The sequence below is a fragment of the Hemicordylus capensis genome, chromosome 1 (assembly GCF_027244095.1).
Source record: "Hemicordylus capensis ecotype Gifberg chromosome 1, rHemCap1.1.pri, whole genome shotgun sequence".
Taxonomy (NCBI): Eukaryota; Metazoa; Chordata; class Lepidosauria; order Squamata; family Cordylidae; genus Hemicordylus; species Hemicordylus capensis.
The window spans coordinates 81000810-81021732 of NC_069657.1; the positions used below are offsets into that span (position 1 = coordinate 81000810).

A 20923-nucleotide genomic window follows, 5' to 3' on the forward strand; every position below is an offset into this window, starting at 1 on the left:
TCATCACTTTCCTCTTGACTCTCCCCACTCCACCCTGCCCACTCCTCCTCACATCCCCAAAGTGGAGATTCTCCTGTGCACTTCTTCTCCCCCACCTTTAGCTGCCCCCACACATACTTCATTGCCAAATCCTCCCTTCCTTCTCTCCTCCTCCTCAGACATGCTCAGGGCTTGGCTTCCTCACTTGCTCTCTCCCCCCATCTGGCACACATAGATTTTAAGAGTCTCAGTTCTGTTGAACTCCATGGGCCTTACTCCTGAGTAAACACATCTGATTGGGCGGTGACCAGCTCCAATCATTGCCTGGTGCAGTTGCCCTTCTTGCCTCCTCCTGCCCATTCCCATGCTGTTTGCTTGCCTCTCCAAGGTGGGAGGCAGAGAAAAAGTCGACCATGCTAGGTCGGGAGGGAAGAGATCTTCCTTTTTACTTCTTTCCTGAGGGCGGACTGCCAGGCTATTAGGCGAAGCACATACTACGTCTGGCACAGCTGTGATTGCACCTACAAGGGGAGAGCTCAGCCCAAGGGTACCAGTTCCAAGGCGTGCAGCTTTGCACACCTGAAGCAGGGGCGAGCAACAGAGCTATAGCACGGCTGCTAGGGAGGGGTGAGAAGGACCTTGTCAGCACAGCAAACTAAGTCCAAACCTCTTTCCATCTCCACCCACCCACAGCATTCCAGCAGCCACCTCTGCCCCCTGCAGACCCTGGACTGTGGGCTGCTCTCAGCCTCCCCCCCCCTTTGTCTTCTTTCACCACAACGGCTGCTGAGACCCTTAGAACCGGCAGCGAGTTTCCCTCTCAGCATCTCTTCTTCATACCACTCAAATGCGTGCCACGGCTGCTGGTTGGTTCAGCAATACGAGGGTGGGGCTTGCCACCTAAGCATTACTTTACTTACTTTATTTACAGTCAATGTCCAAAAGAGGAATATATAGTAGTAAATGACATAACATAATATAAAATCCTTAAAATTCAAACATACTATAAACGTATACCCAAAAATGGCAATTTTAAAATACACTCATAACTTTAAAACTCTTATTCTAAAAACCACATAACAGTACTTAGCAACTATTCTAGAAATTGCTGAATCTTGATTGGCTAATAAATGCTTTACAAGGAAATCCTCAGTTTTTCCCTTCAGATTATTTAACAATGGATTAATTACAGTGGTCCCTCTACTTACGAAATTAATCCGTTCCGAATGCACATTTGTAAGTCGAAAAATTTGTAAGTCGAAAAGCGGTTTCCCATAGGAATGCATTGGGAATGGATTAATGCGTTCCGGAGCCTAGAAAAAAGACCCAGACCCCCAGTAAGGCTTGCAAACTGCACAGGAACATTTCTTTTCAAGAATAAACAGGCAGTAAACAGGCAGGCAAGTCAAGGAAACCGCATGTAAAATTCGTAAGTCGAGGAAACCCCATCTAAAAATTTGTAAGCCGAGGAAACCCCATCTAAAAATTTGTAAGTCGAAAAAACCGCATCTAAAACCGGATCTAAAACTGCCATTTGTAACTCGAAAAATACTTATGTCGAGTAGTTTGTAAGTCGAGGGACCACTGTAATTGCTGTCTTACATCCTAGTAAAGTGGGCACTTTAATAGAATATGGGCCATTGACTTGATCTCCTGGCCGCAAAGACATATGCACTTTTCATAGGGCAATTTGTTATAATTCCCATATAATATCGCTGATGGGGAGGCATTAAACCTTGCCCTAGAGAAGGCCCATCTATGATTACTTGAAGGAATCATAAACAAATAAGTAGCTGGACTTAAATCCGTCTTAAGGTGTACAGATTTATAAAACTGTGGTAAACTAGCCCTCTAATTGTGTATTTCTATATCGGCCAGTCTTTGCTGCACCAATTTGCGAGCTGTAGTCGCACCACTCTCCAACCAAAAAGCGGGAGATAGTCCGCAGCAGGAAAGCTTATGCATTATTTCCTTGCACCAGGATGCTTGTGGTTCTACCGCCAATAATTTGGGGATTAATTGCATTGGGAAAAGATGCAGTTTTATCCAGTAGTTTATTAATAACATCCATGCCTTGGACTCAAATTTAAGAATGCTCACCTCTGAGTGAATCACCTCATTGGACATATAGTTAGGGGCGCCAAATAGCTTCCTGAAGAAACCTGCTTGGATTTTTTCAAGTTTATCAAATTTGGCATACATCCCCAATTGGGCTCCGTAAAGTAATTGAGGAACCATCTTGATCTTATAAAGTTTGATTGCTGCCAGAATATAGTTCCCCCACTTAGACCAAAAACACTCTGTATTGCTGCAATATTATGCTTGGCCACGTCAGACATTGAGCTGATGTGAGCATTCTTTGAGCCATTAAACTGGAAGGTCATCCCCAAATATTTAAATTGTTTAACCTGGTCTATTGTGTGGCCATCAATTGACCAATTATAACTTTGGTTTTTCTTACTAAAATGAACTACCTTCATTTTAGTATAATTTATTACTACCTGTTGTTCTTTGCAAAAGCCAATCAACACACCCAAGGCTTTCTTCAAGCCTATTCTACTCTGAGACAAAATCACTGCGTCTTCAGCATACATAAGAATTGGCAAGCGCGTCTATCTGATAATTTGGGAGCATGAATATAGCAATAGCAATAGCAATAGCAATAGCAATAGCAATAGCAATAGCACTTACATTTATATACCGCTCTATAGCCGGAGCTCTTTAAGCGGTTTACAATGATTTAGCATATTGCCCCCAACATTCTGGGGGCAATATTCTGGGAATATCTGTTTGTTATAGATGCTGGATTAAGTTGTTCACATAAGAGTTAAATAAAAACAGTGCTAAGATGCAGCCCTATCTGACTCCCTTATTTGTTGGAATCTTCTTTGAAAGATGACCTGCAGGGCTGAGATGAACACAGGGAGTTGAATTTTCGTAAAGCCTATGAATCAGTAGTAATAATCTATCAATTGACATCTTAAGTAGTTTAGATCAGAGGATGCCTCTTGAGATGGAATCAAACGCCATTTGAAAATCGATGAAAGCTGCGTATAACGGGATTTTTTTTAGTATAAACATATATTTTTATTAAATATTGAAGCACAATACAATAATCCATCACTGATCTCCCAGGTCTAAAACCTGTTTGTTCTTGTTCTAGAGTGTCCTCCCAGTCCATCCACTCACAAAGTCATATCCCCAGTCAGCGGGGATATGAGTTGTTTGGTCCACCTAAACATTTTATACAAGCCTTCTCTGTAGTCGCTCCTAGGCTGTAGAATGTACTTCCTATAGACATTCGTGGTTTAAAATCTTTACCAGTCTTCAAAAGAGCCCTTAAGACACATTTTTTTAAGCCAGGCTTTTAGTAAATTCTGAGTTTTAATTTTTTATTTGTTTAGATTTTTAAATTGCTGTAATTTTTGAATGTGTTAGATTTTTAATTCTTGTTTTAATAGCTGTTCTTGTTTTTGTGAACTGCCTTGAGCCTCTGGAGTCAGGCAGCATACAAATTGAATAAATAAATAATATAGATAGGTAGTATCTGTAACCAATATACAATAAAGATTTAAGTCTGCACATAAAGCACCGGGACTTCTCATGAGGCATCTCACTGTCTTCCTGTGTACACTATGAGTGCATATGTTCACAAATGCCTGTCTCCAATTTTTATTTTTTTTTAAAGAGCTACTATAGATTCAGTGGATAAACCACCTTTGAGACACATTCTAAAGACAGCTTCCACCATGTACCCTCCTGGTGTTAGGGGACAGGGCAGGGAATTCTGCAGGGAAGAGAGATCAGAGCATGGGAAGGGCAGATCAAATCTAATTGTCCTTCCTGGGACAAAATAAAATGAAGCCACCTTACTTTGAAAAAGTCCACCATCCTCCTTGTCTCTAAAAGAGTGTCTGCTGTGGACAACGGGCACCCTACTTTGAAATCAACCCCACCAATTCCCTGGTAATGCCTGAGAAAGTTTTATTTCTGAGTAAGCAGCTGCAGAGCATGGTGAACACATGGGGCAGGGTGAGAGCCCAAAGTGGGGTTTACTTTTAAGTACAGCCTGCAGAGCTTGGTGAAAGTGTGTTTTCTCTAAGCTCTGTAGCTTAGAAGTAAATCCCTCTTGGAACATCATTTCAATGAGGTGTCTCTGTGACTAACTTTAAAGACACATTTAACTTTCTCTTCATGGAAATCAATGGATTTGCTTTGATAGATTTTTAATTTTGATCTGACCCTTCAAATCCAAGTCCCTCTTTGTTTACACAGGAGTAAGTCCCACTGAGTGCAATACTTACTCCTAAGTAAGCATGCCTATAAGCCTCTCCCAATTTCCTCCTCTACCGCAGCATGACAAGGAGGCACAATCCTTCTCCCTCTGAGGCAGCTAACTGCACCTGAGAAGAACGTTTGCTCAGGTAGGAGGAAGAGGCTTTCAGGCATGCACATACTCTCCAGGACTCAGGGGTGTGGCAAGGAGCAACACTGACTTTGAGGGGCTGCAGCCGCTGCCTCTCAGAGCAATTCGCTTGGCTCCTGTTCTCTTCATCACAGCCGGCTGCCCCAGTGGGGATTCCTGGTATGTACATTTAAAGTGACTCCCCACTTTCTAAACACAACTTGGGGGGAAATTCATCCTGGATTCAGACAAATACGGTACAGACTGAATCCATGTTTAATTTCTAGATCACACATTTCCCAGATTTGAAAGTTGGTTTTTTCTGTTATTTGCAGCACAGAGGCACAAGAAATTGCCCCCCTGTTCAACTGCATTTTCAATTACCTCTAAATCTCCTTCCCAAGCTTCCGAGTGTCCTTAACTGGCATCTGCAGTTAACGAAGGGCTGATGAGGCCTAACATGCTGAAATCAAATCTGAGTAAGACAGCCTCTCCTGGGTAAGAAATCTGCTTACTCAGAGATGGTCCGTCAACCTGCTCTGGACAGGGTAGCACTTCCCCTGAAGAATCAAGTTCTCAGCTTGAGAGTCCCTCTGAACCTAGTCTTACACCTGGGCACACAGATGCTGACTATGGTTTGGAGGAGGCTTTGCCCAGTTTTGGCTGGTGTACCTACTGTGTTCTTTCCTGTATCAATCAGATCTTACCATGGTGATCCATTACATGACATCTTGACAAGATTACTGTTAACAAGCATTATCTAGGGCTCCCCTTGATGTTTGTTCTAAAACTTCAACTGGTCCAGAATTCAGCCACAAATGTCTCACTGGGAGTGAGGCTCCTGGAACATATTATACGTGTTTTGATGCAGCTTCAATAGCTACCAACTTGTTTCCGAGCGTGATTCAAGATGATAGTGATGACTTTTTAAACTCCAAATGGTTTGGGATCACAATGCTTGAAATACTACCTCCCCAGTCCTCCAGAGAGCTAACCTCAATCAGAAATTCATCTGACAACCACACAGGACACAGCCTCTTCAGTGGTGACCCCCACCAATGTTCCTTGTAAGAGGGATTCCCAGATGTTGTCAACTAAAACGCCTATAATCCCCAGCCAAAGGCCACTGCAGCTGGGGATTCTGGGAGTTGTAGTCAACAACATCTAGGAATCCCTCTTACAGGGAACACTGAACACCTTGCGCAACTCTCCCTTATTGGATACTTGACTGTCCCAGTCTTTTTATAGTATAGTGTCTCACAAAGAACTGGCTGTTCAGGTAGGCCTTTGCTCAGCTGCTTTCTCTCTAGCTGTGTTATGACACTTGACTATGGTTTTATTCATCTAAACTTCTCTTAAAGAGATAAGATAAGTTTATTCGGTCATTGACCAGCAAATCTCTTAAATGTGTTCTCATTCTCCAACTTTGTGTGTGCATCTTATTTTACTGCTATTGATATTGTATTTTACTGTTTTAAACTGCTGTAGCTGCCTTGAATCCTTAGGAAGAAAAGACAGAATACTTTTTAATAAATATTGAGCTAACAAAAACTCTCAAATTTAGGCTGCTGAAGGAAATAGGACTGAGTAGGCAGTGCAATGAAAACTTGTGGTCTGAGGGAAAGAAGGGTAGAAAAGGCATGAGTACACAAACACTTCCCCCAAAGGAAGAGGAGCAGAAAACATTAAGATGAGAACTTGCATAGTGCAGTGGCTAAGAGTGCATTCCTGTCCTACTACTATGAATATTTATACTAGGGATGAGCACAAATGTTTTGGCAGGGTGGGGAGTGGTCAGGGGCGTATCTATGGTAGGGCAGGCAGGGCACGTGCCTCAGCCACCATTTGAAGGGGGGTGCCATTTTTTAAAATTAATTTTTTTAAATGGCCACTGAAAACAAAATGGCTACCACACATGTTCAAATGGACTCTGTGAGGCCCTAGGCCATGCCAGGCCTCACAGAGGCCATGTGAGCATGTGTGGCAGCCATTTGGTTTTCAGGAGCCATTTAAAATTTTTTTTAAAAAATGGCCACCGCACATGCTCAAATGGTCTTTGCGAGGCCCTAGAGGCCAGTGGGGGAGGGGGAACCTTTGCAGACCCCCCCCCCAGCCTTTAGGAAGCCGCCCGAAGGGGCTACAGGTTAAAAAAATTATATAATATAAGTCACTGTACACATGTTTAGTTTGGCACTATGTACAGAGAATCAGGGCTTGTGAATACTGAGCTGAAGTCTATGAGCTAGGATTGTATTCATTTGCTCTTACTTTGCTTCTTATGATAAATGAGTTAAATGTGATGTCTTAATAATATGGCTATTAATGGTGAGTTTGTCTTTGAATCAGTGTGAAATCCTTACTATTAAGGCCCACTGGGAGTTTCTTTCTTTATTTCTCTCATTTTAACTGTATTTATGAAATACTAGAATATATCCCAAGCAGTGACACAGTTTACTCTGCATATCCTTTAATTATTTTCAGAGTATCTGGGAAAAGTAAAATTCTCCATTTATTTTTAAAACTGATGTAATAGTGATGCTACAATGCATAGTAGAGAATTAGACAGGCACTTCTGTTTAGTTTTCCAAGTACACCTCCACATAGTATTTGGGTATTTCATGAGCCCCAGCATAATGAAATTTGTATATTTCCAGCATTTTTTGGTCTGGCTACATCCACGAGCTTGACTTGTATTATTGAGCTCATACTATGGTAAAGTTATCTGAAAGATGGGTGTCAGATGTTTGGACAGGGGTTGCAATTTCAGTGCTTGCCCTAGGCGCTATTCTCCCTAGATAAGCCTCTGGGAGTGGTACTTTTAAGCATGAGTAAAGCAGGCCGTTACCTGCTCCTCCTCCACCCTGCTGCTTTTCCGGGTGCGGCGCTGGGCTGTTCTGAAGTCTGCATATGGCTGCTCGGCTTCACCCAGCAGTGGGACACAGGCTGTTTGTGAAACCCTGCAGCCACACGCAGACTTCTAAATGGTGCAGCACCCAGAAGAGTGGCAGAGCAGCAGGTACGGACCTGCTTTACTCATGCTTAAAAGTGCCATCCAGCGGGCTACACCAAATCAATTTGGCGTGTCCCTACTGGATGCACCAAATCCATTTGTGCACATCCCTAATTTATACACCATTTTCCAACAAGAGTGCTCAAGCAGTTTACACAGAAAGAAACTCACAAAAGAACAAAGGTTCCTTGTCCCAGAAGGGCTCAAATTTTAAAAGAAAATACAGAGTACACACCAACCACCATCACTGGAGGGTTGGATAGGGACAAATGCTCTTTCCCTGCTAATTAGAAGAGAACTTTCACTTTAAGATGTGCCTCTTTGCTTAGTTAGCAGGGGATCTATCTTATAGCTATGTCTGGTGAACAGGGAAGGACTGCAAGTAAATCCTCAACACTGGTGTAACAGCAGCCCAGAGAAGTTAAGACAAAGTAGTAATGAAGAACATTCATGACATTAACCATGAGTCAGTGTCCTACATGATGTAACAATTACAATGTAAGGGAGACAATACTGGTAGATTCAAGGAAGAGGTAGGGAAGGGACCTATTATCCCACAACACAAAGTCCTGTCTCCTCCACCAACATAAACTTAAGCCAGCAAAACAGCTGAAGGAAACAAATACACATGCGCTGAAGTCAATGGTCAAGTCTAGAGTAGACAACTGCTCCCATCACCTCCCTCCCGCAGCCACAACAGAGTAGAGGATGCCAACTCACAGTATCTAGTACTGTGCTAACTCTGTAGCACTGTACCAGAGATTTATCAAGTGAATACAAATCTCAGGGCACATAGCATGCTGCCTGTCGGCATGCCTCCATGTCTACTGAACTATGGGCACATAAGCAGGGATTGATGGGAAACTTTGATGAGTGAACACTTTGCAGAGTCAGCCAAAGAGAAATAGTTCAGCTTAATTATTCAGAACAGATACAAACACCACCCAGAATGCCTTGCAGACCACCAGAGGACAACACCACTGAAACAGCTAGCTTTCCACTAGTCAGTGGAGTTGTCACCTTTTTGTTTTAGCAGGGCTCCAGTGCTTTTGAAAGCTGCATGACAGATTGTTGTGTAGCCATATCCAGGTTGGCGATGAAATATTGGAGAAACCGTATCTGCTACTTTGCTTTCTGTCACAAAGCTTTCCAAGGCAGAAGGGCCATGCTGGAATATGAGGGTGTACAGCTTTTAAAACTCATTCTACCATAGATGCTGTTCACTGAAAAAGATTACTGTTTTGGTGGTTTCTGTGAGGCAGCTAGGCTTAGCAGAGAGGGACCTTTCCCCATTTACCGTAGCTATCTTCAGGACAGGACAGACAAGGAGGGTGGAGCCCAGGATACCAGGGCTGAGTGCCTGCATCATATTTATATTCTAGCCACAGAACCACCAGCAAAGGTAAGCAGGCAAGCTCCCAACAGCTCACAGTCCCCACAGTTTCTGCTGGTGAGGTAAAGCATGCAGTCGGACTGCATGAAGTGGAACAGAGAGATGGATAACAGTTCTGGCAGAAAAAACACAGTAGCTATAGGCAGCTAACCAAATGAACAGGGGAGAAATGTGGCTGGATAGATGGAAGGTCTGGGCTAAACTGGTGAGTCGGTGACCTCAGGAATGATGTTAGCTACAGCAAGCACATTACCTCAGGTCTGTGCACTGTTTCTTCTCACCACTTTCTCACAGGAGTCCATGCTTGGGAACTGAATCTGGTGCTTCTTGGATTTGTGCTGTTCCACTGAGCTACAGTTCCACATATGGTCCCTTGGCATTATTAGACTATATGGCTGGGATGGAAGGAGAGAGTCAAATCATAGGTTAGGCACCTAGGAGATCCCATTAAGAATGTGTCTTTCTGTTCCTGTGGCAGAAGTGTTGCGCTGTGGAGCAGGAAATGTGAAAACTGGCCCCCAGCCCCATCCTCCATCTAAAGTTGTCAGTCAAATCCCCAAGAGGTTTCTTGGCCACCTCTTTACTTGTGATATGCAGATAATACTACTGACCCATCTTAGAGGGTATTGATATGCCTGAAGTACCTTTAAAGTGCTACATATTAATGTTACTATATTATATTAGGCCTAGGGACAGGAAGGATCAGAACCACAAGTGGTGGCTGAATAAGGTTGTGGGCCATGGAGCAAAGCTTCAGCAATGTCGGAGAGGGAGTCAGAGGCCTGGATCAGAATCAGCCAGTCGAATCTTTGACTACAGCTCTCTAGTTTACTATTAATTACAGCTGACAATGACGACGACAACAGCTATTTTGTTTCATGGCCAGACATCCTGACTGGTACAGCGTGCGAGCGCCAGGAAGACAAGCCTGTGCTGCAGACAGCTTCTCCACTACCACAATGCCCCTGCACACAGCAGGGGAATTTTGTCAATCCCCTCTGCCTCTAGAACTGCCCAGTGTCCCCTTAAAATGCATCTGAGAGCTGCGTGACCCTGAGGGTGGGTAGTGTGCAGGGCACTTCTAGAGACAGAGGAAACTGGAAAAAATCTACCTCCCGCCTGATGCTACACAGCTAGCACATGAAATTCATGCTGAAATACAACATAATTTCAGCTACAGGACCCTGATGACCATAAATTTTGTACCGGCTACCAAAGGCAACCAGCATTTGTGAGCCCCTGCTAGTGTGTGTCACTAACATGTAACAAAGTCATCTAGAACTGAACTTTGCAACCCAACTTGATGTCAGGAAAATTATCCCAGCATTCAGAATGAAACAACTTTTTCTGATTTTGGAGTGGCTGACAAAATTTGTTTTGGCAGATTGAGAACAATCCCTTTTTAGATGAAAATTTCCAATAGGTGGTCCCATTTCACCAGAAGAAGAGCTTTATAATTCCAAAACTGCCATCTGAACTTGCTGCCAGCTTCTACAAGTAATATTTGTATCATAAAGTTAAAAGAAAGAGGCAACCAGCAAATCCTCCAGTTGTCTTATCACCAGCTCCAAGACAACAGCAAATCTAAAGATTGACAGGTGAAAGAGTAGATGGGGTAATAACTAAAGTTCCAAACACAGCAGAGATCAGACTGAGGCAGCCCTACACTACAAGGTTTGGAACAAGTTTAATGTCATCTTACTCAAGAGTTGAATAAGGTTGTCTTTCATGTCTGTCAATTGCCCTAGAGTAACTCAGACTCAACCATCCCCACTCAGAAACCCAGAACTTCCTGATGTACAGAACTGCTATTTGGGGCAGGCAAGCTATAAAGTAATCATTGTTCAACATGATGCTTAAGCAGATGAAGGCAACTGTCATGGACAAATGATGAAGAATTTTTTTTAATATAACACAATTAGATATAACACACATAATTGTTCTAGTGAGCAAGATGACCCATTGTTCCTCTTCAGTTCTGAAGTATTTTGCTTGAGATATTTCTGCATGTGCCTAATACTTTACCAGAATCATGTCTCTGCTAGTGGAAGCAGCATGACTGGGAATGGGAAGATAGAGCACATACTTTGCATGCAGAAGGTCCAGATTTCCAAGTAGGGCTGAAAAAGTCCTATCTGAAACCCAAGAGAGCCACTGCCAGACAACAGTAGCACAGATTCACTCTGCAGAGCTTAATATGGTCACATGTGCAAGAACACCAAGCTATGCTTTCAGCAGCACCATTTCAGTTGGGAAGAGCACAGTTTGATAAGGAGGTGCAAGATACATCAAAGTCCAACTGCCAACCAATCCCCACTCTTGGAAACATTCAAAGTTAAATTGCAAAAAAAGCAGCATATTTTAGTGGCATCTGTTATTTTGTTTCACAATAATTGCCAGTGTTATTAGCACATGACCATCAATTCCCCCCCCCCCACTCCCCACCTTTTTGGGAATGAGGAGAAAGGAGATTTCTAGTTTAGCCATGCAAACCTAGCACATATATACATTTAATGTTTTATTAGTCATTCTGTATGTAGTATCCGTGAGCTAGGCAGAAATGCATACGCAACTGAGAAATATGGCCTGAAACTTGGGAGGCACAACTCCCTATCTGAGCCTCCCATTGGCACTGTTGAATGCTTCAGTACAGGGCAAAAAGTATCCAAGCTCTTTTCAAGCTTCCTACCTCCCATTCTGTACCCAATCACTAGTTTTACTGCCATACTGGAACCCATTCTGTTCGCTAGTACTGAAACATCTCATCCAGTGATTTTGACAAAATTTGTTAATTCCAAATGAACTGAAGAGAATTTTCCTATCAATGACCTCACCATATCATAGTCAGACAATAACAGCCACCCAGAAGACAAGGGCACACACTTCTACTCTGCACTACCTCTAGCCTGGCTGCAATGCATGCCAATAAGTAGCAGGGATTTACGAAATGAAATAAATGGCTCAGATGAAACAGAAGGCAGAGAGCGCAATTTCAGATCTGCAGAATAACTTTCCCTGTGTACAATCTAACCAAAGTTAAGCACTCTAAGATTTAAACAGACATTTAACTTTCCTATTGAAATCAATGGGACAAAAGTGCTTAACTTCAGCTGTATTTGCTTAGTATTTAAAGAATTCAGCAAGCAAAAAGAAAGCCAAATATTTCAGAAGCATCTGCTTTTAGTAGTCTGGCTCACAAAAGAAGAATAGCAGCAACAATCTTCTGGGGCTATGTAAGAAATTGTGCAAGGGGTAGCACAACTTTCTTTGGCTAGCAAACGGCCCAAAGATGTAAGTTTTGGGCAGTGTGAAAATATGGTAAATATATAAACAAACACAAAAATGTGAAATGTCCTTATGCCAGTGCTATGATAGTCTGGATCAGCTCACAGATGCTATATCTGCAAAAAATAGCAGGTGCCAAGTTCACATATTACTTTGTTAGGGCAAGTATTTTCCCCAAAGATTAATCTAAAGCAGGCCTGTACAACTTTGGCCCTCCAGCCTCACTTAACTCCCATCATCCACACCCACAGTCAGGGATGATGGGAGTTATAATCCCACAGTGCTGGGGGGCCAAAGTTGTGCACAGCTGGCCTAAAGTATGCAGAGTCTAAGAGGGAAATAAAAGTATGGCTGTTGGGGACTTTATATTGGCAATCCATTTACACTTACCATATTTATCCAAAGAAAAGATGACTCTGAATTTAAGACAACCTCCTATTTCTAATATCAAATAACTTGGGAGGAAACTAGTTTTGTATTCAGGTAAATATGATATACCCATGAACTTGAATTTAGGCTGCCTATTGCCATGGATTTCCATGGAATAATAATAAAACATTCAAATTGTTTGTGGCTCATGCCGAGTAAAGTTAATTGAAAATAAGAACAGATGACATTTGCAAGACTCTCTTTCCTGGAGGTTTGACAAAATTTAAAGATTTTTTCTGAAGGGCATTTCCCTTATATGTGGGCCCACTTTTGATAGCTAAAGCTAAGCTGAAAGATGGGTTTTAACAGATACTGTATTTTAATACTGTAACACACCCTGCATTCTCAGGATGAGGCATGCAAGAAATTGAAATACATTAAGACTTGAACTCCAGATTGACATTGCTAGCCAATGCCCTCTAAGCCTTAAATGACTTCATAGAATAGGTTGCTGCAATGGTCAAGGCAGATCCTTAATACTACTAGCTCAAGAATGACTTATCGACCACCCAGCAGGAGAAAAAAGCCTAGCTGATCAGCTCTTAGCTCATTAACTCTAAAAGTCTCCCTTAATTCTACTGTTGCTAACCAAGAGACCAAATTTAGAATTCATCTTCTTGTCTGAACAAAAATGAAAAAGTTATCTTATCACAATGGAGAGGAAGTCAAGAAAAACTCAGTACTTTCCCAACATAATTAGTAGTTTCTTTTAATGTTGTATCTTAGTGCAGGTCAAAGACTACATCAGTTAATAGCAGCTAGCCTTGATTTATCATTGGAACCAACTTAGAAGATATATGCCATCAACACTGCCTTAATACATAGCTTAGACAAGTCTGACACAAAAATTTAGACATGCAAAAAAAGCAAGGTAGAAATACTTTGATGTTATATATTTTAAGATTTATCAGTGTCCTTTCCAAACATCACTGCTCAAGATCATTAAACATTAAAACCCACTTTAGTACAAATAAGAGCACCATTCAAAAAGTAAGAAAAACCAATATGATCCAGCTTTTTAAGCACTTTTGTCACATGGATTATAATGGGAGAGATTTAACCACCATGTGATCAAGTCTCTCCCATTGAAATCAATGCAGCTGAAAGTGCTTAGATTTGACTGGATTGTGTCTCATATCTTCAAGTCCTGTTACTTGAGTAATGACCACATTTGATAACAGCAATAGAAGGATTCTTTTGGAAATAATTCTTACATACAACATGGTCCTATGCAGCCTCAGGCCGCAATTCTATGCACGCTTTCTTGGGAATAAGCCCCACTAAACTCCATGGAACTTACTTCCCAGCAAGCACTCACCCGATTGGGCTGTATGAGAAGCTTTCATTAATAACACAAATGAAGTCCAGTTTTGCCCACATCCTTGATTGTCCCACAGAAGACAATGAAACCATATGCTTTACTTGTAAGAACTTGCATAGTTAAAAAATTATTTATCTACTAGGCTTATTTTAAGAACAGTGTTTCTAAACAGTTTAACACAGTTTCTAGAAGAAATATTGTTTTCTTCACGTCACAGTTCAACAAGATAGTTAGTAGTTTACTGAGCAATTTCCAGGAAACATCTTTGGAGACCAGACACTGCATGTTATTTAAGAATATGCTATAGCCTTTAAGTATAATCTTAAAATATTTTAATTAAAGAAAGGATTATTGCCTATATTCCTAATTTAAGAGATACAAAGCATTTATATTTATTTGGAAATCAGATGAAGACCCAGTTTCCTCCTGTAGAACAGAAAGTGAAAAAATCTGAACCCTACTAGCTATAGAAACAATGTCACTTCAGTTTAGATTTGTGGATCCTCAAATGTTTCTTTTCCAGTGTGACTCAGCCACTTAATTCAAAAAGGCACTTTAAAGCATAACTTGTCAACATTATGGTGCGATTCCAAATGGGGCTGTCAGTACAGCATCATTTGTGGAGGGGGACGAGAACAGGGCCTCTAAATTATTAGACACAGTAATACAAAATGATCTATTTAGAATGCTAAAAATGTTCCCTTTCTCTTACAAATATTTGTAGTTTTATAGCCAACATTTCTAAAGAAATTACACTCTCCACCCTTTTGTTGAGCAAACACAAACTTGAGGTCATGAACATCCAGCAAATCTTCCTCGACCTGCCCCCTTGCAATTATCTGATTTTCTACTCTTGCTCCCAACTTGACAATACATGCTATGATTGTCAAGGTATAGAAAACATCCCAATTTTCATTGATGTGTCCAACATCCAACTCTAGATAACCTAAATTCAGAAAATAGTGGATATCTGGATGGTTTTATAGAATTATGTTTTCAGGATACATTCAGAGGCAAAGCAGTTCCTTGGCTGCAAAAATATGACCTTTTAAAAACCCACTTTCTTGACCAGGGTTCCTAAACAACATCACCACATATCAAATAATTTCAAGGAGACATTTGTTGCTGCAGGCAACAATTCCTCCTGCAAAAGCCTTGTATGCAGGTAGAGACTAATGGCTTTACAAGGCCAATTCCCCGAAGATGAGACTTTTAGTAGGTTGCAAAAGGGGGGGGGGGAGGATTAAGCACAGGCCACCCTGAAATAGAACGTGTAAGTCAACAATGGAAAGAGCCACTTCTTAAAGAACTCAGTGGACAAAAATGGCTTCACTTAACTAACTTTGTCGCCTCGTCCCAGTCATATAGGCAAGCAGCACAAAAACACAGGTTACACAGACACGAACTACAAGAGGAACACGATCAATGCATGAAAGCACGGACACAAACCACATCGGCATACACATGAAAGCGTCACTAAACAAGGCTGCCACTTTAGCTCCCATCCAGGCACGCATACACAAACACACCACACACACACACGCACACCTGAGATAACAGATACAAGACAGGCAGGAAAGGAAAGTACGGAGGAAAAGGCGGGGCTGGGGGAAGGAGGTCTCGGGAGGCAGCAACAAGCTAAACACAGACGCAAAGTTCACACACAAGAGGAAAGAGGGATCCGGGGAGAGGAAGAGGCTGAAGAATACATGCAGGAGGAACAGCGCCGCCTCTTCCCCCAGAGCTCCGCTCCACACACCCGGGCGGGGGGGGGAGCCCTCAGTGACTATGGCAGCAGCACCCAGAAATGAGAGGCGAGGGAACCGGGAGAGTCATTCCGGGCAGTGAAGCCCGCCACCCCCCACCTCTCACTCACAGAGAGAGAGAGAGAAAGGACCTGTTGAGCGCCTTTAGGGCTGAGAAGAAAAGGCTAATGCTCACCTCCAGGTTCCGACTGACAACACCGCCCGACACGGCTCAGCCGAATTCAGGAGGACGGAGCGCGCGCGCGACCGACACCACCTTAACTGCAGGCCCCTCAAAATAACAGACACGGCGGCGGGCCCGAGACAACCAGCGAGTCAGAGAGAATCCTCCCAATTCACCCCGCGCGCAGCTGCCCGGGAGGGGGAGGAGGGAGGGAGGCACCACAACTTCGGCGGTCACCACCCCGCCTCCTCCTGTGCCCAGATCCCAGCAACAGAGCCGCCTCCCCCCGCCTCAGTGCGCACGCGCTTAACAACCCCTCCTTTCTTCCCCCGCCCCGCTTCTAATCAATCCTCAAGCCCCACCTTGCGAGGGAAGAAGGCGTGGCTAGAAACATGCGCCTGCCCTCTGCGACCGAGAAATTTCGCCAGACATACACGTCAGCGTCGAGCGCGCGTGTCCTCCTTCTCTTTCTCATCAGTGGAGTCGTTGTCCTGATCTGCACAAACGATAGTTTGCCAAATTAGGCGAAAATGGTGCTGTGATGGGGGGAGGGAGAGGGGTGGCGGTGGTGGCAGACTTAATCGCCTTTCGCATACAAACCCCGTTTTCCTTGGGTTCTAACAGCCGCGTGACAGATAGCTGTTTGTTTATTTATTTATTTATTTATATAATAGTTTCTAACTCCTGTTTCCATATTAAAACAGGCACAAGATGGCCTATAACGAGCAGACAATTAAAACATAAAGGTAAAGTTGTGCCGTCCAGTCCTCGACTCCTGGCGCCCACAGAGCCCTGTGGTTTTCTTTGGTAGAATACAGGAGGGGTTTACTATTGCCTCCTCCCGCGCAGTGTGAGATGATGCCTAAGACCTGTTTAAAAGCAGCAGTAAAGTACAATAAAGCTTAGCCACTATAAAAACAGCTGTATCATATTACAAATCATAGCTCCATTGATCTATTAAACTTATACTTCAATATATAAAAAATGATAAATTTTTAAATAGCTGTTTAAAAATAGCAAGAGAGGGAATCTGATCATACTTCCCTAGGTAAAGGTAAGGTGTGCTATCAAGTCTGTGTCAGCTCCTGATGACCACAGAGCTCTGTGGTTTTCTTTGGTAGAATACAGGAGGGGTTTGCCATTGCCTCCTCCTGCGCAGTATGAGATGATGTCTTTCAGCATCTTCCTATATCACTAATGTCAGATATAGTACCAGCGGGGATTCGAACTGGCAACTTTCTGCTTGTTAGTCAAGCATTTCCCCACTAAAATACAAAGGTGAACTTTCCCATTCCTGCATTTATATGCTAGCAAAAACCAGACATGTTGAGTTTATCATGCTTTTAGATATCATTTGGACAAGTATGGACTTTCAATAAAATGTTGAAGTTTATCCCTAGCCTGCATGTGTTACTTGAGCTGGTGGCTGAGCATGGTGAAAAAAGTTAGCAACAAAGACAGGCGTCCCAACTCTAACTTGAATCTTGCTTCATATGCAAATATTGTTAGTATATTCTGTGAGTGTGTGTGTGTACATTCACACATAGAATGATCAGATTAACAGATTCAGTGCACAACTTCCACCTCTGTTCTTCAGAAGATTTTGTGCACATACAGTTGTCTTTATTTTATTTGGGGGAGATTAGCCCCCCGCACACACTCCAAGAGCGTAAATACAGGTGAAACTCGGAAAATTAGAATATCGTGCAAAAGTCCATTAATTTCAGTAATGCAAATTAAAAGGTGAAACTGATATATGAGACAGACGCATTACATGCAAAGCGAGATAAGTCAAGCCTTAATTTGTTATAATTGTGATGATCATGGCGTACAGCTCATGAAAACCCCAAATCCACAATCTCAGAAAATTAGAATATTACATGAAACCAAGAAGACAAGGATTGAAGAATAGAACAATATCGGACCTCTGAAAAGTATACAGTGTACTGTGCTTGATTGGCCAGCAAACTTGCCTGACCTGACCCCATAGAGAATCTATGGGGCATTGCCGAGAGAAGGATGAGAGACATGAGACCAAACAATGCAGAATTGCTGAAGGCCGCTAATGAAGCATCCTGGTCTTCCATAATACCTCATCAGTGCCACAGGCTGATAGCATCCATGCCACGCCGCATTGAGGCAGTAATTGCTGCAAAAGGGGCCCAAACCAAGTACTGAATACATATGCATGCTTATACTTTTCAGAGGTCCGATATTGTTCTATTCTTCAATCCTTGTCCTCTTGGTTCCATGTAATATTCTAATTTTCTGAGATTGTGGATTTGGGGTTTTCATGAGCTGTACGCCATGATCATCACAATTATAACAAATTAAGGCTTGACTTATCTCGCTTTGCATGTAATGCGTCTGTCTCATATATCAGTTTCACCTTTTAATTTGCATTACTGAAATTAATGGACTTTTGCACGATATTCTAATTTTCCAAGTTTCACCTGTATGTCAGATCCATTCCCCCTCAGAAACACAAAGTGGTGAAATGGGTGGTGAGATTTAGACACTTCCCCCCCCCCTCAAACACAAGGCCTTAGGATAGTCTTGAGGGAGTATTCTTCAAGCTGAGAAATTGCCCACTCTTTTTGTTCAAGCCCTCCTCTCCATCCCCTCCTCGCTATTGAGTTCCATTAGTTCTCTCCAGCTGGTTGTCTGGTAATTGCTCTCTGAGTCCATGAACATTCTGCTCTGTTAAATTACTTTGGGGCAGTTTGGGGTGAGGGTTAGCCCCCTCCATTTTTTCTTCAGATTTTTGTGAAACTGATGTATCTGCGGGTAACCCTGTGACTCTGCTGGTACCTGCCTCTTGTCTGCAGGTGCTCTGATTATGCATCCATAAGAATCACAACTTTTCCAGCTCTTTATTATTATTTTTAATTAAAAAATAATTTTAAAAAATAATTTTTTGATCAGCCTTTTATTAAATGTAAATAAATTTGCATATCACCAAAACCTTAATTTGGTTTCCTTTGGATATATTGAAAGAAGTGTAAGATAAACTGTAATAAACATTACATCTTATCTTTTCCCTGCCCTCACAATATGAGGACCAAGGTGAACTCACAACTGAGCTATAATTGCTGGAGGAAGGCTGCAGCAAGGCTTTAATTTAATAATTAAATTATTTAATGTAATATTTCTTTCATCAGATTTTGCCATTGGAAAAGCAGCACTGGAGGAAAATCATTTTCAAGCCAATGAGGTACAAATGACTGCTACCAGCTAGACTTTTACTGTAGTAGTTAAAAATGAAGTTTTACTAAGGCTGTGCTCCTTAGCACACTTATTTTATGTCACATTCAATGAAATGGAATTTGACATCCAAGTGATCATGTGTAGACTTGCGCTGCATGACTAAATATTCTGTGCGCTTACTTTAGAATAGGCTACATTGAATGCTGTGGTACTTGAGGCCAAACTACATATTATGCAAAATATATAGTTGGGCTCTTTTCATGATACAAAAATGTGTAGTTTACTTAAAGTTAAATAGCAGTCATGGGGGAGGCATGATCAGAATTGGGACCATGGCACTAGGGACAGTATTTTGGCATCAATGGAAGTTTCACTGTGATTTTCAGTAGAACCAAGACACAGCAAAGACACCCCATCCCTGTATGCTGCTGTCTTGAAACCCCCCCCCCAAAAAACAGCCATTGAACTTTTTAAAAAAAGCACATGGAACCGAATTACACGTTTAGCTTGCTTCTGAATAAACAGACATGGGATTGGGCTGCACACAGGTTGCTTAATTCACATTTCACTCAGTGGGATTTTAGCAACTTAAAACTGTGTGCAGGCTTGCAGCTTTAAACAATATTCTGTGTTTGCAAATTCTTCTCGACCTCTATTTTGCAAGCTCTGAGTTGAAATTCCTTTGAAAACTGTCCTTAATGCAAGAGATAACATCACTCACAAGTGGAATGTTGACCTCCAAATGTTTAGAAGCAACACTCAAAGGGGAACAACAATTGGTAAGTAACATATATGTTGTAGCAATATGACAGAAACAAAACTAAACAACAACTTGCAACTTTGTTATCTGAGCCACAGAAATTATGTGGCTACCATATAATGATGAATGGTCTAATGCAATCCTGCCATATGAATGTGAAATAACTCAATTCTGTATGCACCAGTAATGGGCAGAAAGTAAATCATGGTGCATTGGTGAAGCACTGGCCAATTTCTGTGACCACCTAGTACCTGCTGCCTGCAGGGATTCTTTCAAATAATACTGGACCAGATGGATCTTGATCTAATCTAACAAGGTACTTAAGTTCATAAGCAAGAATACCTACTTTGGATCCCTTAACACAGATTAGTTATGCCTTCAGTGTTCAAAAACCTTGAGTTTTACTCTTTATTTACTCTTGCTTTGCAAATTTGAAGAAAATTGGTGAATGATAGGGATTCGAGTTAAAGCAACAACAGCAGACCACTCAAAACAGAAGTATTTGACGTTGTTGGAATCAAATGATCCAAAAATGCAATAGAGAGGCATTGTAATAATTCTTCAAGTAGCAAGAGGCTAATATTTATATGCTGCCTTTTGACAAAAAAAAAGTTCTCAAAGTGGTTTACATAGCAAAAGAAATTAGAAAGTGTCCTAAACGGGCTCCTAGTCTAACAAGAAATACAAGGGGAAAGTGTCCTAAACGGGCTCCTAGTCTAACAAGAAATACAAGGGGAACATCAGCAGCAGCCACTGGAGGGATGCTATGCTGGGCTGATTAATTAGAGAGTTAGTTGCTCTACCCCTGCTAAATATAAGAGCCACTGATTGATTGATTGATTAAGTGCCATCAAGTCGGTGTTGACTCTTAGCGATTACATAGATAGATTCTCTCCAGGATGATCTGTCTTCAGCTTGGCCTTTAAGGTCTCTCAGTGGTGCATTCATTGCAGTCGTAATCAAGTCCATCCACCTTGCTGCTGGTCGTCCTCTTCTTCTCTTTCTTTCAACATTCCCCAGCATTATGGACTTCTCAAGGGTGCTGGATCTTCACATAATGTGTCCAAAGTATGATAGTTTGAGCCTGGTCATTTGTGCCTCGAGTGAAAATTCTGTATTGATTTGTTCTATGATCCATTTGTTTGTTTCCCCGGCTGTCCATGGTATCCTCAAAAGTCTTCTCCAGCACCAAAGTTCAAAAGCGT

At 42.0% G+C, this 20923-nt stretch overlaps 1 protein-coding gene across 2 annotated transcripts in view; it reads right to left on the minus strand.

Annotated features, from left to right (window-relative positions):
* Window positions 1–16050, minus strand: part of PALS1 (protein associated with LIN7 1, MAGUK p55 family member) — a 112718-nt gene extending 96668 nt beyond the window's left edge. For both annotated transcript variants that reach the window (XM_053291704.1, XM_053291700.1), the window contains exon 1: window positions 15764–16050. The gene's annotated coding sequence lies outside the window, so the exon portion shown is untranslated. The remainder of the gene's footprint in view (window positions 1–15763) is intronic.
* Between the last annotated feature and the right edge of the window lie 4873 nt (window positions 16051–20923).